Source organism: Lathyrus oleraceus, chromosome 2, assembly GCF_024323335.1.
Source record: "Lathyrus oleraceus cultivar Zhongwan6 chromosome 2, CAAS_Psat_ZW6_1.0, whole genome shotgun sequence".
In the NCBI taxonomy this organism is placed as follows: domain Eukaryota; kingdom Viridiplantae; phylum Streptophyta; class Magnoliopsida; order Fabales; family Fabaceae; genus Lathyrus; species Lathyrus oleraceus.
This window is the reverse complement of record NC_066580.1, coordinates 191,255,007-191,264,373: the sequence shown is the minus strand read 5'-3', so window position 1 is coordinate 191,264,373 and position 9,367 is coordinate 191,255,007.

The window sequence follows — 9,367 nt, the reverse complement described above, 5'->3', positions numbered from 1 at the left end:
ATAATAAAACACAAAATTATTCAAAGTAATATCGTTGGAAATATTTCCATGACCTATGAACACGTGAACATCATTGTCATGGGATAATTAGAGTGCATATATATTAATGAAAGTAGAAGCAAGAACAAAATTCTAAGCAAGAACAAAATCTGTTTAATACCGTCTAGTTTGACTTGGACCCATTTATGGTTTTTCTCTTGTTTCAAAATGATAGGGTGCTTCCTCGTTATGTATTGGCTTAACAAGTCCACATAACACAATTTAGACATTTACCTATTTTTAATGTTTTTATATTACTTTTAGTGCTTTTTCTGTTGTCGCTGTAGTGATATTTGATCTTCCACATGAATTGCTAGCGGTAGGAATATGTCATTGTAAACGTATGCCGTTGTGGTTACACAATTTCAACTAGTAGACTGCCGTAGGAATATGTCATTGTAAACGTATGCCGTTGTGGTTACATAATTTCTACTAGTAGACTGCCCCCTGATGTTTTAATATTGACTAAGATTTAAGATCATTTTTCTTATAATAATGATTAACATTTAAGGTTTTTTTTTTAAATTTATAAAATGATTTGGGGGTATTAGATTTGATGTATAGGAAAAAAAAGTTAAATTTGAATTTTATCTATTATTTGTTATGATATTATTTGTATTTATTTTTATCAAACAATTACGAGTTTGAAAGTCTGTGAGATTAATTTGAAAATTTTCAATAGTAATTTTGTGCAAACACGTTTACAATAAAATATGTATATGAAGTGATTATGAATGTTTGTGCACAAAAAGGATATAGACAAGCTTTAAAGACAATAAAATTTGAATTAAAGTAAAAGAATTTTGCAATAATCAACATTAAATGAATGTTGTAAATGACAAAAGAAAAAGATGTTTCAATTATGGAAACATAAAGAAAATACAATGTAAGGGATGCCGACTCACATATCATTCACAAATTGTTTCACTCTTTAGCTTGGGTACTCTAATTCTATAGAGAAAGTATATGAAATTTGCGATCTTGATTACAACATATGAGACTGCTATATATACTAAACTAAAAATATATGTTTTTGACAATTTCCTCCTAAAGAATTGACACGTCTTCAAAGACATGCAACTTATTCCTCTGATGCATTACCACGTCACCAGTACTAAAAATAATCGTTTTTGACAGTTTCCCAATGCAACATTCAATTGACTTTTTTCTTAAATGGAAATTCCAAGCTAATATATGCCTCCCAAAAACGTCACTTTCGATCATATGGTCAGATGAAAGAAAGGTGTTTTTTTGGTAACCCATCGACACAGTTTACTTAGTCTGCACACGTCATCTCAACGAAACATCTCATTATTTGATTATTATTATTTGTTCATTATGACCACTTTACACCAAAACGTCACGTCACAGACGTGCGTGCAATTGATCATGATCACTCTCTATTTCCTAGAAGATTAATTAAAAATGAAATCAAGACAAACTCTTTTAATTCAATTTTTCATCTTTCCCGATTCCCTCTCAGTGACATCTGCCGATTGAACCATTTTCATCCTCTAGGTATTTAAGACGTTCCCCCTCAGCATTCTCTTCTCTCTCACCATTTCCATTTTCTGAAACGCAATTAAAAAAGAAACCTTGAGAGTTTTTTTTGCAGTTCTTTCTTCTTCTCCACTACGCTTCTCTTCAAGAAACTGTTGGAATCAACAATGGCATCCAAAGTTCAGTCACATCCTCATTTTGTTGTTGTCATTGATGCGCCAATCTACTTAAATGACCGTACCTACATTCCTGAATCTCCCGTGGATGATAGAAGAAGAAACCTCTAGTATCGTGCTTCTTTAATCCCCTACTCCATTGGTGGTACCGTTCATGCGTTTATGTGTCCTCTCCCCAGGCACATCAAGAAACCCCACATGTTGAAATATTTCTTCCCTATTTTCCTTGGTTACGAACCCTTGGTGTTCGTGGATGCACCTTTTGATTTAAACTTCTTTAAGAATAAGGTTTTCCATTCTTCTCCTCTGATTGAGGATACTGATTACATCAAATGGTTGGACATGGTCCACGACAAGAAGATGCACTTTTTGAGGGATTTGGGAATTTTTGACCTAATTCAACTATCACGAGTTGCTCCTAAATACAACTCTCACATGCTCATTGCATTTATGTGCTTATAGGATACATCAACCAACATGTTTCACCTTCCTTGTGGGATGATAACTGTCACACTCTTCTTAGACATTGTTGCTTTCGTCAGTCTTCAACCAACTGGAGAGGCCTTTGTTCCTTCAACCAAGACAAAAATGAAACTTGGTTTTACCTTCCATAGAAATGCTTACAGCTCCTTTATCAAGGATAACCAGGGTTCGACAGATCAAGCATATGATCTGAAACATATTGCTTTCCTGACTTACTGGCTTTCCAGGAATGCCTTTTGCGCTCTATTTATTCAAGTGGCAAAGAAGTATGTCCATTTAGCCACCTAACTTCATGAAGGGAGAAAGATCTTCCTTAGTAGGTTAATTTTGTGTGGCATGTACGGATCTATAGGGTTGGCCTCCGAAGACTTGAAGAACAAGACGAATTATGTTAGCCTTTAGATAGGTAGCCATATATGGCTTCTTTAATTATTGCTCAATGCCACTTTCTAACCTTCCTTCAAGACTAGAGTGCATCCTAGCTCAAAGGTGGGATTCAACGGTCCAAGGCTTGTAAAACTTACTCCCGGTGATGGCAAGGTTGCATCTTTGGAGGTTTTCGAGAGTTACTTCCAAATGTTTCATAGGTGCAAGACGTTCACTTCGATTATGGCATCATTTTCCAGTTGACAATGTGGTGCCAAATGGTTCAGGAAACCAAGATATATGTGTTATCTTTGTTGATTAATTGTGAGGCTCACCGTGAAGCTTTGCAGAAAGTCTTAGAACAATGTTGTACCCCAAAATTTACCCTCTTCTTTTTTGACCTTATTGGCTTATGTTTCATCATCATATACATTAATGCATATCATTAGTTCTATGTTTTTGAGACCAAGACATCTCTCTTGTGACTTTCTTCAAGCTTTAGAAGGAAGAGTTGTGACAATCAATGAAAAGGAGGTTGAGCCATTTTCAAATTCATGATAACTCAAGCTACAAGGGTTTTATTATACCATAAGACGTCTCAAATGGTCCATTACTTCATCAATTGATTGAGAATTGCAAGAGAATGGAAGTTAATCACACTCTCCTATCTTTTGGTCCTTGAGCTAGGAATGTTGATTATCATAGTATGTGGCATACCCATGGACCACTTTTGAATCATCTTCATCATATTATCATACAAGACACCATTGTTCCAAAGTTTTTCCACTTTCCCTAGAAGAATCAAAGTTTTGAAGATGTGCACTCATATCTTATCACTTTTGACTGAAATTAGGGTTTGTGATAAAATCAATTTATTTCTGACTTTTCGAGCAAGACTTGATTTCATGATATTCTATGTGTCCCTAAGCGTATGTGTGTAGAATATTGGCCATCAATTCTATTCATAAGAGGTTCAATTGCTCAGTTGATTATTGGTTTGATTAAATTAGGGAAAAGTCAATTAGGCAGACAAAAAAGTCAACTTTTGACTTTTTTTGGTCAACTTTGTGTTCCACAAGTAAAATATGGTCTATGGTTGGAAAGTTGCTTAAACTGGAAATTAGGGTCTTGAAACTTACTATTTTTAGCAAGTTTGGTGTTAATAAGCAGCTACTTTCATCGCCACTTTTCTCCTTGATCAAGACTCCAAATCAAGTTGACCTTAACATGAATTTTGTTCTCCTTTCTCCAAGATTTAAGTAGGTATCACGATTGAAGTATTTGTATCATCATAACTCAAGATATGGTCTTTGAAAGTGGAGTGTTTCAAATTCATTCATTTGTCCAAAGACTTAAAAAAATTCTAAGTATCCCAAGTATGTTCATGGAAGTTTCTCAGGACCTTAGAGGCTCCATCTCAAATTGTTACCAACATGTAAGATTTAGTATTAAGTCTCCTCTTTCCATTTAGTCCAAGATTAAGTCATTTGGATAGTCACAACTCAAGATATGACTCTCACAAGTCATGACCTTAGATTGGTTGATTGGCCCCTACACTTACTGAAATTTTTCTAAGTATTTGGTCGTTCCCAACCACCTACTTCATGTCCCATTTTCACAAGGTTACAAGTTTCATTTGGATTCGACCTCAACATGAAATTTGTAGGGCATTATCTCCTCTCCACTTTCGCTTCAAACATTTTCTTATTTTGTAGCTTGAGGAGCAAGTTATGGACATGGCAAGATAGGTCCTCAGATTGACCTATAATTAGCACTTTGGCATGCAGTTTCAAGCAGCCGTCTTCGCACCCATTTTTAATGGACTTCAAGGCTTTGTTTCAATTCTCCTCTAACATGAAATTTGTTCTTCTCATTGCCCTCTTTCCAAAAAGATTTAGTCCATTCCATTTGGCCAAAGAACCATGGATTTATGATGGCTTGAACACATCTGGCCCTTAATTTCATTTAACATGTTTGTCTTTGGTTTTGCGCATGTTACCATCATTTGCTCACAACATATCCATTTCACACATTAATTACACGTCATTCCTTGCTTCTTTTGGCCAAGCACCATGCCTTTCCATGCATGCGTACCATGCATCAAAGTTATCAAATAGGGAAAATGTTCCCTTTGTCCAAACTTTCTCCATCCACTCTCTCTCCCAAGCCACGAGTTCTGCCTCTTTCCCACTCCATTTTAACTCCTTAAAACGACAAAAAACTCACCTCATTGCCATAAAAATGCAGGATGTACACCTCACTCTCTCTCATTCTGATTTTATCCAAACTTGGAATAACAACTTTGCCCAAGTATGATGACCCTTCTACCCTCACTTAGGGATCACATATAAGGTTCATTCCTTCTCTAAACCTAAAGAGGACGTTGGTTGGAGGCTAAACAGAAAGAGAACAAATCTAAACTCTCTCCATTTTCTCTACCTTTCTTCCATTGTTGAAGTTGCTTGAGGGTTTTATCTAGCTCATCACTGCTCCTAATCTCCCTACTGATCTTGTCATCTTCTTTCTCCAAGAGTCCAAGGTGCAGTGGACACCCTCCACTAGGAAAGTTTCCCTATTTTATTCTTCTTCATGCTTAGTCATTCACCATGTTTAGGAGCATGCATATGCATTTGGAAGATATACTTTTGAGTAAATCATGGAGCTAGGCTCACATTTTTACTTATAGATTTGAATGATTTTGCTTAAACATGCTTGGACCCGTGTGTTCTTGCCCATATTTCTCCATGTTCCTTTGTTCTTTTTTAAAATCTAAAGATGTCATGTTGTTCTACTAATTGTGTACTTTAATTTTGATTAAAATTTCATTCAATTTGGTGGAGAGGTGAGAAAGTTATTTGAGGTAGAAATGAGCTTATTGGAGTCGGGTTTAGGGCTCGTGGTCTCATTTCCGTGCATGCCTGAGGTTGAAGACGGAGATGTGGCAGGATTTGGTTGGCTATTGTGGTGTTTTGTCCGTTTGTGTTTTAATGAAATATGATAGGTTGATGAATGTTACACATGATAAAACGTAACAACACATTTTATTTCACTTTTATTTTTCTGATTTACTTTGTGGACTGGGCCGTGTGCAACTTGTTTTCCCCACCCCCCTTTATTTTGGCCCATTTCCATTACAACTGGTTGCTTCTTCTTAAATTTGCTAGCATGCACCCCCTGTTTCTTTTTATTTATAATTGTTTCTCTTCTTTTTTAACTTATATTTAAATACTTCCTTTTATCCAAAAAAATCCTTTAAAAAATTCATGAATGATATTTTGCATATTTTTTAATTTTCCATATTTTTTAATTTCATTTTTGATTTAGTTTAATATCTATTTTGATTTTTTTAATTAAATGTGTTTAATTGACCTAGTTTTAAATGTTAGGGTTTAATTCTTGATCTTTCCTTTTTGATTTTGTTCCAAATTTTTGTACACATATAGACACATGTATATAGGTCCTTTGAGAACTCATTTTATGTTTTGGTTATCAATTTTGCATCATATTTGAACCTATTTTTGAAGATTGCTTGGTATGATCAAGTATTTGTGCATTACTTAAACGATTGAATTGTTTGAACATCTTTTGCACTTTTTCTTAAGCACATTTTTAGTATCCTTTGAGATTTTGACTTCATATATCTATATTCAATTTTTCATATTTTTTCCATGCTTCTAAATATTTTTCTTGTATTATTCAAAGTATGCTTATTCCTTGTGCCACATTTGCACCTAGTTATTTATCTTGGTGTGCACTTGTGCAACCATTTGAGATCCCTTTACCATTCTTTCTTGAACTCCTCCTCATCATTTCAGAGTCCTAAATTCACTCATGTGGACCATTTTAGTTATCTCCAATTGATGCTTCTTTGCTGGTTTGTCTAGTGTGCAATTTGCTTGCTTGTGAGACCATATTTTGGATTTAATCTTGTGCATTCCAACTTGGGTACTATGGGTCCAAATGAATTTGATTCCTATTTTTTATGTTTTTTATTTCCTTGGTCTTGATATCCTTATACCTTGATCTTATGATTCTTTGAATGGTATTCCATTGTCATTTTATCATGATGACACATTAAGAGTTACATTCTTCTCTTTCTTGACCTAGTTTTGAGTTTGATGGATGGTGAAGCTCTTAGGATTTTGGGATACATCCTTGTATTTTAATATTATTCTTATTTTATTTCTTTATGTTTCCAGTATATTTTACCTTGCTTTTTACTTTGGTTGGGAAAAGGACTTCATGCTTGGATGATGTCCATCTTTTGACTTGTTAATTATGCTTGAACTTTGAGTTTGTGATTTTGTTGATACCTCTTGAAGTTTAGAAGTTATATTTGATGCTTGGAAGAGGCTTTTTTTATTATCTCATGACCCATAATAATCCCTTTCTTTAATCTTTTTCATCCTATGGATTTTTGATAAAGGATTCCTTATCTAGGATGATATCTTCTTTTGTTTATCAAAATATTTAGCTTTGATGTGTGTATGATTTGGTGACTTACTTTGTTACTCTTGAACCTCATCTTGAGTTAACTTATTGTACAAGTCATAACACTCCTTTATGTTATGTGTATACCTTAATTGCTTGATTAGTTGTTGCTTAGGCTTCTTTGAGTTTATGTGATTGGTTACCTATCTTTTCGCCTATCTTGAAGCATAACTTATGTGATTCATTCATGATGCTTGAATTGACTTGTATGTGAAGTTCAATTTTCCATGTACTTCTGATTTGTTTGGTTTGATACCATTTTTCCTGGATTTTATTGCATCTCTACTTGATAAGAGTCCATTAGCCTTAGAAGCATGACTAGGGTTTGAGTTTGATTATTACCTGTCTCAACCCTTGAGAATGCTTTGATATGATTCCTTTGTGATATTTTGGTTTTCCTTATTAATTCCATGTTTTTGATCTCATTCATCTACCATATTATTGGATATGTCTAAACTGTCCACACTTGTGTTCATTTCACTTTACAAATTTACATGTTGATCATATGCCTTGATGCTTAATTTGGGTGTGATGTTGTTGCTCATTTTGATTTGATAACTTGTTATTTGCTTGCATTCTTCTTCCATGACTTGCTATGGATCACTTTATTTATATTTCATCTATCCTGTCATGACTTGATATGTTTTGTTTAGTTTCCATCTTTTTTCCATGACATGATATGGATTATTCTGTCCACCTTCTATATGTTCTTCCATGACTTAATATGGATTACTTTGTTATCTCTTATCTATTCTTCCATGAATTGATATGAACTGCTTTGCCTTTATATTATCATTTCTTTCCATATGACATTATACGGATAGCTAATTACTTTTCTCTTACCATGACCTGATATGTCTTACTTTGTGAACTTGTTCCTACTTTCACCATGACTTAATATGGATTTGTCTTCTTCTTTAGCTCTTTTACTTGTGTGGATAACATGTTCCCCATAGAATTTCTTTGGTTCATTATTGGTTAATATTGGACTAAAGTAGACCTTAGGTTTGTTAACCAAGCATGACAACATTAGGTATACCCCTTTATCCTTAACCCTGGGTCAATCTTTGCATGATAACCCAGACAGATGTTTCCCTCTTATCCTAACTTTAAGACCACTATTGCATGCCAACATTAGGGTTTATCTTGAGAATTCCATTAGATTTTCCATTTCTCTTTTGCATTAATTCTAAGACAAAAACCTTTCTTAATCAAAATCCAAAAACATGCTGATGCTATTTGAATCCTTTCAACAATAAGAGAGAAGTACTCAGATACCACCTGCCTTGGGGGGATCATTTGATGTATTCTTTCAACAAAAATACTAAACCAATCAAACTTCTTTTGCCGCTTGACTTTTCTTATGAAAATTTTCAATAAGGGTGGTTACCCATAAAAAGCACCAACAAATCAAAAAATTTAAGAAGAACTACAATGCTCTAATTCTTTATTGATACGTAGACATTGGGTTGCAAAACCTAAGCGAGTGCAATAATAAAACCTTTCTTTTTTTTGTAAGTAACTCATCCATTAGCATGCATTTCCTTTAGTCAGTAAGTTTTAAAATAAACACACCCTTTTGATTAGAATAACAAGAGTGAATCCTGTACAGTACTACAGACGTGATGGGTGTTAATACATTCCCCTTACGTATTCGACTCCCTTACCCATTGTTTGGTTGCGATATCATTAGATTCATCATTTTGTAGGTTTACTCAATGTTTCCCTTCCCTCTCTTGGGATAAATAACATTGGTGGTGACTCCATTTTGTGTGCGCATTTCTTCGAGATGCAACAAACAAGCCTATGTAGACCACTATGTGACAGTCAGAAAATTTGATGGTATCGTCGCTAACATCACGACATACAACAAATTGACTTTCAATAATGAAGAGCTCCCCGAAGAAGGAAAAAAATCATAACATGACACTAAATATCTCAATCAACTGTGTGAATGACTCCTTGTCAAGTGTGTTAGTGGATACATGCTCGTCTCTCAATGTCATGCCAAAGTTGACATTTTCCAAACTTTCTTTTCAAGGTGCTCCTATGAAGAGTATCAGGATTATTGTCAAAGCTTTTGATGGTTCCAGAAAAACATCCATTGGAGAAGTCGACCTTCCTATGAACATAGGACCTCATACTTTCCAGATAAAATTCCAGGTGATGGACATAGAAGTTGTGCATAGTTTTTTATTGGGTCATCCTTGGATCCATGAAGTTGGGGTAGTCACTTTCACTCTACATCAAAAGCTTAAATTTGTAAAGAACGAGAAGCTAGTGACAATCTGTGGGGAGCAAGCACTGGTTGT